General features: G+C 29.5%; 1 protein-coding gene across 1 annotated transcript in view; it reads right to left on the reverse strand.

The window, feature by feature from the left end:
* The window catches only part of LOC143046194 (receptor-type guanylate cyclase Gyc76C-like), a 76462-nt gene extending 75158 nt beyond the window's left edge, over positions 1-1304 (reverse strand). The window contains exon 1 of the mRNA XM_076219236.1: positions 1077-1304. The gene's annotated coding sequence lies outside the window, so the exon portion shown is untranslated. The remainder of the gene's footprint in view (positions 1-1076) is intronic.
* Between the last annotated feature and the right edge of the window lie 8591 nt (positions 1305-9895).

Below are 9895 nucleotides of genomic sequence, written 5' to 3' on the forward strand. Positions count from 1 at the left end.
ATTATAACCTTTTGATTGCATATAATGTATGATAAACCCAATATAGTATATGATATTTATATCTTCTACGCATTGATGCTTTCAATGGCAATAGTTATCAAAGGCAAGAGCAAATGGGTTCCAAATGTTGTGATTTATTATTTAGTTTAGGTATGAATTATGTATGGAATGACCAAGAGAACACTAATGTAACATTTGAATATATAAAATGTCGTATAAATGATCACTACTACCAGAACTGATTAGCTATCTAGAAAGATTGTGAAAAAACTGTGTTTACATAGAAAAATGAGCTTTGTTTAGAAGATTAACTTGAAGTTAAGATCACAAATTATCATTGCATAACAGATACAGTGCTGTGCTTGTTATGAAGAGACATGTATTGTCGAAATGCGCATCTGGTGCAGAAAAATTGGTACCGTTAATGTTATTATGACATTATTGTGTTGCTGTCTGCATGTTTACTGTCATTATTGTCATTAAATATTGTGTTATTTTTCTGTCGCATAATTTTTTCTTCTGCATAAAATATTCATTCATTCATCAAGTTCATTCATTCATTCATATTTCATCTTTATTAGCATAAATTCATGTAAGGACCAACGTTGGATTAAGGGACAATGTTAGCTTATTACAATGCTTTATAACAAATCCCTGTATCCTCATATGAATAAAGAAAAAAACAGGAACAGAAGTTTTTCCAATAACAATGCTGATTGCCTGTTAAAAAAATACATCTCCTCCAAACGCTACTATAATTCTAAAAATAGAGGTGTTTTCAAGTCTTCGACAGACATCAATTTATAACTTTATAAAATTTCTAGAATATTACTTTTTTTTTTTTTTGTTGTTGTTATTTCCAGTCCATAATTAGACTGTTAATGATTATGATACAAATCAAAATGGTCATATCGTTCATTTAATCATTTTTAAAGAATTGGAGGCAAATTAAAGAAATCGAAAGTTGGCGAGTGTACTTCTAAAGTTATAAGATGTTGCATTGTCCCTATTTCCCTTCCTAATAGACTGATATAATTATTATTTACTTATAGTTAAAATTTATCAAAGTCACAAACCTGTATTCAAGGTGTTTCGTTATCCTCCTATAACAGTACACACATAGCTTGCCAATCGTTACTTCTCGTATAGATACACCCGTTCATTATAGAATAATAATCGTTACTTCTCGTATAGATACACCCGTTCATTATAGAATAATAAACTAATGGTCTATTTATCGCCAAACTTATCCATTAAATCTTTGTCAGATTTAAAATATTCAACAAAGAACAAACTCTGCACATTGAATTTGTCTATTTGTATTTTATGTGAATCTAAAAATAGTACTATTAATTGTGACTGCTTGGTTCGACCATGACATGACCCAACTCTGACAAATATCAAAACTATTGTTCAATATCCTTACAAAACGTTAAACCATTTATATCATTTGAAATACTGCCTTTAAAACTATTGTAAATTAATTCAAATTTAGATTTATACTTCTGATATCAATACTTCATTGTGGAAACTCTATCATGGCAATAGCTGTATAATCTATCATTAAAAGACAAATTTAAAATGTTCACGACCAATATGTCCCGTATATTTCTATAAAGTTTCAGTAGTTTTTAATTTTTATCGATGTTTATAATACATTTGTAGTATTATTTATAAGAAGACACACATATCTCAAATAACCAATATTATTATATGCGAACTTTGGTCAGCGTTTTTCTTACATAACAAAATAGTATTTCCTTTACATTGAAATCCTTTACCCGAGTTGACACTAAAATAGTTCTCTTATGGAGGCAATGCAAGTTTTGTTATTCTAGTATTGATTATACAATTGAAAAACAGTTTTTCCTGTTCTTAAATGCCGCCATAAAATTATATCTTGTGTTTTAAATACTGAATGTAACAAGTAAAACATTAAGTGGATATCGATATAAAGATTTAATGTCGTTATTCATTGAGTATGATTTTGCAGATTTCGTTTAGACTTATGTGTTCGAGAAAACCTATAAGAATTATCCTGTGACAACTATCTGACAGGATTTATTTTACTCCTATAACTTGTAATTTATGGAAAATGTACCCATTTGGTCTGTTATACCTTTCTGTGGATGATTTTGTAATGAGGTTTTAGACGAACAATTTGTTTTTACCAATATATGAAACGAAAAGACCTAATAATCCTTAAGAGCTTTTAAAACCATTTAAAATTGATATCAAAATAGCAATTATTGCTTTATGAATGTTATGGATCAGATGTACGCAAGAATACTAGATCACACTACTTCTGAAAGTTTTTTTCTACATCAAAAAGAAAAACCTGTACACGAGAGGTCGCACATATAACAATATTTAACTTTTATCGTTAAGAATATTATGCTTTTTGGTGCATTAGTTATATACTACAGTGGTATTTCCTAGGTTGTGTCTACTTGAGGAAAATATAACATAAAAATATTTGTTTTAAAAGCTTCCAAATTATTTTTGTAAAAATTATCGTTTTTTTTTCATGATAACCCTACTTAATCAAGGAACAACATGTGGTACTCATTTTAAATTGGTTTCATACATTTACATACATAAATTGACATATTTGTTTAAGATAAAAGCAACAGTAGTATACCGCTGTTCAATAGTCATAATTCGATTTAGCAAAAAAAAAAAAAAAAAACGGGAAACAAACCTACGTAGAAATGGCCTGTAGATAACATCTGTCATATTCCTGTCTTGGTACAGGACATTATACGTAAAATGGTGGGGTGAACATGCGTTTATGGCTAGCAAAATATCCCGCTTACATGTCAATGATACAAATGTTGCTAACACTGAGTGCCAGGAATACAGTTCAAACAAATGCAATAACACTAAGCACAGACAAATTCGTGACTAAATAATATATAATAATTAAAGTATTTTACAACATGTAAACTGCAGAATAACAATGGGCACCTCCGATGAATTCACGATATCACATCAGCCTCAACAAACAAAATATAAACTGCGCGTCACATAAATGGATCAACGTCACAAAAAGTGACGTATATTTTGTGACTTTATTTAATCACAGGTACATTTAAAAAAGATAATAGATTTGTTTTATGTAAATACACGTACAAAATATTGAATTGGAATTGTGATACCACGTCGTCTCCAACAGCGGACATGCCATTTACCAAAATATCCAACCGGACTTCCAAAAGAATCATTATAAATAAATACATGAATTTAGGATATATCGATACCCAGACACGTCGTAAAGCAATGTCAATTCACATTCGGTAAAAGAGGGACGAAAGATACCAGAGGGAGATAAAATAGTTATTTTCGGGAAGAAATCACGTCTATGCAGACAAGACGATGTAGATGGTATACCACAATTTAAGGCGTGGTACAAATGTTGTCAGTAAGTTTAGACCCAGACACAGCGTATAGATAAACCTATTCGTGATGGTGTCCATAAAATTTACGGAGAATCATTTTTAATCTTTTCTCCGCATAACTCTGTTGGATCAGTTTCTCAGTAAGAAGCACACTCCTGTATATGAATAGTTATTAGAAGATGTGGTTTAAGTGCCAATGAGACAACTCTCCATTTTAGGTACTTTAAATGTTTGCTAGATTTCGATGTGCACCTAAAATATTTATGATTTGTTTCAAAAGATTTTGATCTCCTGTATACTAGTTTAATTTTACTGTATTAATTGGATTTGTGTTTGTATAATGCGATATTATGCAACGTAGTTTTTTGGGGGTTGGTGCTATTCTTGCACTAAATCATTGAATTCTTAATGTCTGGTTTGTATCTTCTTCTCTTGGCTATGTGTGTGTACGTGTTCGAATTTCATTCCTGTGAATTGTCAAATTCGGTCATTTATTAATTTTGCAGACAAAAATTCACTTATAACAGCAGATTAAAAATTTGATAAACTTTAAATGACATGTTAATCCGACATTATTTGACGTCAATCTTTTGTATGATTAACATTAGCTAGTGTGGAATTTCCAACTAATATTTATACATTCACTGAAAGTCTAAGAGATAACAGATAGTGATCGTGTGCAAGAGAATTGCCGGTTTAGCTTAATATATTTTAACCAGCAATTGTTTACAAAATCTCTTTTTGATTTATTTTTTTCAATTTAAATATAAATTCATGTATTTATTAAACTAACTTATGACACTAAGTATAGTTCAATGTTCTATTGTCAATTAAATAAACACTACATAATTTATAGTTTACAATGTACTTTTGATGTGGGGAAAGTCAATTTCCGAGGAAGTCTACAAAAAAGATTGAATTTCTAACTCAACAGGTGACAAACTTGTTATATAATCAAATATGGTGTAAGCAATTTAAATTTGCCATGCAATATCATGAAATCTATGCAGTATATCAACCTTTCAATTTCGAAACTTTAAAATTGATTACTGTATTTTTATACGAAACCTGTCTGAGATATATTGAGTTAAAATTTGCTTCATTATAAAAACAATATGGAAAAAAAAGGAATTGATAAACAAATGTTTAAACAGTCTCGACAAAATAGAGCATTTATTTAAAACATCAATCTGTAAAATGTATCAAAATATCAAATATTTTAAGTTCAAGGTTGAAAAGTCGCCTTCATAGAATTTAATATCAAATCATATGTTCTCGAGTCTCTTTTTGTCTATTGAAACGATTGCAATACTTACTATGAAATATACTTGAAATCACAATATTTATAGGGAACTACAAATGTTAAAAAGTAATGTATATGTTGTTTTTTTTTTTCAAGCTGAGATTAAATAAATTGGACACCTTTTCTTCAATTGAGTTAAAGTGAACAGATAAATACGTTTATTTCTACTTTTTTAAAATCATTTGAATCACTACGGATTTCCCTTGTTAAGCATAGCTGACTATTGTACATTTTGCACAGTTTTTTCATTGTTTGTTTTTAAAGCTTTTCAACTCAGTAAGGGATTAGGATTTCCAACTTTTTTTTATTCAACTTACTATTATATATTATACTACCAGTATTTATATCTGTTAACTGAAACACCCAATTTTCTTCTATAGTAAAGAACTAGCCCAAAAGGTGTTAAGTCAAGGATGTATACATTCCATAGTACGAAAGTATGACTATATGACTTAAAAGACACTTAAACATAGCCAAACTTACTTTCTTTTTCAAGGACTGTTTGTATATTAAATTATTCTTCAAACTATTGCAACTATTTGAGGCCATATTTTTTTCTCATTTATTCATTCAATTTATAAACTTTAAATTAAACCACTAAAATATATCAAAATGCTGGTTAACAAATCACCTAGTTATTTATGAGAGCCGTTAGAATTTTTTTTTTAATTCATTCAAATAAATGCTAGAGGTTGCCAAATACAGAATATTTTAAAGGCCATAAACAAAACAGATGGTGCTTTGTTAATCTATACCTTGATCAACTCTTTTACATCTTAATGTCGGTGACATACTAACGCTTATAAGATTTCTTTTGTACAAAACTATTGCTTGTATAGAAATATATAGATTTGTATATCGATATGTCATGGTCATGATGACATTGGAAAGCTATTTGATGTCCTCTAACCATGATCCAGATTGAACATTCATTATTGACGTGGAAATTAAAATTAATGACAAATTATTTTAAATAGAACTTTAATAGCATTATAGATGTCATATTTATGATTAATTCTTTTCTTTCAAATCTAAATGGATTATTGCTAAAGAAATTAGAGATCCGTTGGGATGAAAGTTTCATTGACAATTAGATATAAGATTAAACGACATAAGACCTATAATTTAATTGTTGAATATGCACAGTGATTCGTGAAATCTGTCTGGTTATAATGGACGTAGATGAGTGAAATTTAAACTTGATTGCTATTTGTTTGAATGATCATACGGTTCATTTAATAGAATTCACTTTTTATATGACCTATATCATTATATTTTCATTAGTACAGCATGTACTTGATCAAGGATTAAAACATGAACAGGGCTAGTCCTTTTCGAGTAATTCAATCCTGATTCGAGTCGAGGTAGAGTTGAACAAATATTATGAGACAATTTATGAGTGTTCTTTCAATAATGAAAAAGGATTCACATAAAATAATATGTATAAAAGTATACAGATTAAAAAAAAGTGTTAGATTAGATTTTATGAGAGTGTTATGTAAATATTTGAAAAGTAAAATAAATGCCCTTTTAATAAAAGCAGCATCAAAGGCACTTCATACCTAAAACATCTTAAGATTTTTCATTCCATAAAAATTTAATTCTACTATTTTAAATGCTTTATAACTAGTTAAAACCAATGACAAATAAGCTGAAGTACACTTAAAAGATGCCGATATGAAGGTTTTTCAACGATATAAAAGTTTTTTTTGTAGTTACTGTATTTGTAACAAATACATGATAGGGACCTTCAAATGAATAGAAGAGGCCCCAAGGTGAGATGTTGCAATGCTATGGTTGTTAACTATATGACTTTCTATCTTCTTTCTTATAATTCAGCGTCTTGATTCGAACATACATTGACTATTTTCAACAAAACAATGCAGCTTTTCGACAACCGATAGTCGTTAAAAAATGAATATTTTCCAAAAAAAGGGTATTTTAAGCGAATATTATAAGCAATTAAATAAAGCGAATTATGACATGAAAAGCATGAAAAGGCAAATAAATAAGTTTTCTAACCATGTCGGTGTTTCTTGTTAACCAAAAACTTGTATATATGTCGTGTACATCTTATTATTTTGTACAGGTTATTACTCGTATGATGCCATCATACAAGTTATTACTTGTACAAATATAATTGTACGAGTAATTACCTGTACAGTTTTTGTTGAGAACAAGATAATAACTTGTACAACTCGCTTTCTTTTAGTTTTATTTGTTTCTTCCTTCCATCTGCTTCTTAAGTAATAACTTCAGCAAACATATAATGTGCATATAGTTGTTTTAAACTTAAAATCATATAAATAAAGTAGCTGAATTTAATCATAGCTTTTACATACATAAAGACAATAAAAATAAAGTAACTGTTATAAGGCAAGATCATGTAAGACAAAAAAGTAAACAAACATAAAAAACAACATAAAATAAAAAAACATGTAGACGAACCACGAGTAACTCGGCTACACTGACAATTAGATTATGTGAAATGCAGCCAAATTCACAGATTTCAAACCACAAAGGAAAGAAACAAACAATAACTTAGTACAAAATGACCCTAAGGACCAACACGTTTACGAAAGTAACAACAAAATACATGAAGGCGGAATATGTACGTTCAAAATATTCAACAGGACTTACAATGTACAAAAGAAACATTTTATTTATATACATGAATATTGGATAGATAAATACCGAGACCCGTCTTATACATGTAGTAATGCGAATTCGTACTCGGCAAAACAGTCATATTTTTAAATACGTAACAGTCGGTACTTAGCAGATCAGACGACGTAGTAGTTTTGTGAAATTGGGGTATCCAGTATAATGACGGTAGAATTTCTACGTTTTCTTTTATGTTGATACCGAACGGAAAAGGACAGATTTGAGAATTTGGTCAAATTTCACAATAGTAAATGATGCAGACACTACAAACCATTAAAGTCTGAAATGGCCTATATCTGTACTCGACTGTACTGATTTTTACTCGACCAGTCTGAATTGGTCTGACTTTTACTTGACATTACTTGACCCCAGTCTGAACCATACTCAACTGTACTGAATCGTACTTGACCCTTATCTTTGCCGTTGAAAATAGTCTGAACTATTACTCGACCAGTCTGAAACAGTCTTAACCCATTCTTGATCTGTACTCGACCTATTTTTCCAGTCTAAACCATACTTAACCAAAGGTCTGAACAATACTCGACCAGTCTGAACCATACTAGACCAAATAACCTCTACGTTTTTTAACTGTTAAGATAAATTTCTTTTTAACTGACATATATAATAACAGCCAACAAAATTTATAAATTGTTTAACCTTATATATCTATTATTATATTTACTAATAGGATAAAAAAATAATATATTATATATAATTTATATCAAAAAGGGATAAAATTAAATAAATAAATAAAATTGTTTTTCTGAGTAGTGGTGAAATATAAAGTATAACCTCTGCTTGGGGCAAACTCATAAATACGATCACACCTGGTCAGAGGTATTAAAATCTAAATAACGGTTCAGACTAGGTCGAGTATGGTTCAGACTAGGTCGAGCATGGTTCAGATTCGTATAAAATGGTTAAGAACTCAAGTACAAATTCAGACTGTTAAGTATGGTTCAGACTACAGTCGAGTATTATCAAGTAAATTTCAGACCAATCCAGACTGGTCGAGTAAAAATTAGTACAGTCTAGTACAGATATAGGCCATTTCAGACTTTTACTGGTTTGTAGTGAGAGGAAGTGTAGTATTTCAAGTTTTGCAGTTTTTTACATTTTTTTTGGTGAAATATTCAAAAAAATAGCTTTTACATATAAAGACAATACTATTGGAAGACATATTTGTCATGAAAATAAGATAATAACCTTTCGGGTTCTTGATTGAGTAAGAAACCCGTGTTTTCATAGCACATCGTATTTTCTGAATGAGCGATTGAATGCATTATCGAATAGTGTATAAACCTAGTACCTTTGATAACCATCTGCATCAATCAGAAACATAACGTTCTTTTCCCAGTTGATGGTCTGGGGATTCTGTATTTTGGTCCTGTGGAAAATACTTCTTTTGCTGTACCAACTCAGGAATATGACAGTTGTTATCCATTCGTTTGAAATGTTTGAGCTTTTGATTTTGCCATTTGATTAGGGAATTTCCGTTTTGAATTTTCCTAAGAGTTCAATATTTTTAATGATTTTACTTTTTGCAGCATTTAATTAGCGTCCTTTATATGTAGCATCATAAAACTACATTTAACTATTGTTTAATGCCCTCTTTAGATACCCTAATATTTCTGAGCTGTAAATAATTGGAATGGTTTTTCAGTATCCACATAAAACAAGTATTACTTCCGTTACTTTAAAAAAAAATCAATAGATATACATGTATAAAATAACAATAATGTACTGCCTTATATTTCAATCATAAGTATAAAGTGAAAAATATACAAATGAATACAAAGAAACTAAATATTTCAAAATTAACAGAAAAGATAATAAAATAAACGAACCAAAACTTCCAATTTCCAAAGTGGAAAATTTAATGTAGGTGTCTTAAATTAACGATAAAGGTTATGACATATCGTAATATGGGACATTTTCGAAAACATTTCTTACGACTATAGTTCGTCCTACGACCATCATAATACATGTCTTAGTTATAAGTTACTTTGGAAAACCAGGCGTATGCTTAATATACAACAGGAATTAACTATTTTAACAAATAATTGAAACCAAAATACATTCACGTTTTGTTTTTTGTTTTTTTTCAAGTTTATCAGCATGAATGAAAGTTATAATTAATCGAAGAAAACGAGAATACAAGACATTGTAACAATCGGTATGAACTATGAAATATACATATAAGAAGTCATCTAGTCTAATTACATGTTGATTCAGCCAGTTTGTTCTCCCGTTTATATTACTCTAGCAATGAGATATGTAATCATAGATTAAAGACTTATTGACAAATAAAGGCAACAGTAGTATACCGCTGTTCGAAACTCATAAATCGATACAAAAAAACAAATCTGGGTTACAAACTAAAACTGAGGGAAACGCATTAAATATAAGAGGAGAACAACGACACAACATTAAAATGTAACACACACATAAACGAACTAAGCCTTAGATAAAATCTGATGAGAACAACTAATTTAACATCAAAACTAAATATATGAATTTAGGATAGAAA

This window comes from Mytilus galloprovincialis, chromosome 9 (assembly GCF_965363235.1).
Source record: "Mytilus galloprovincialis chromosome 9, xbMytGall1.hap1.1, whole genome shotgun sequence".
Classification (NCBI taxonomy): Eukaryota; Metazoa; Mollusca; class Bivalvia; order Mytilida; family Mytilidae; genus Mytilus; species Mytilus galloprovincialis.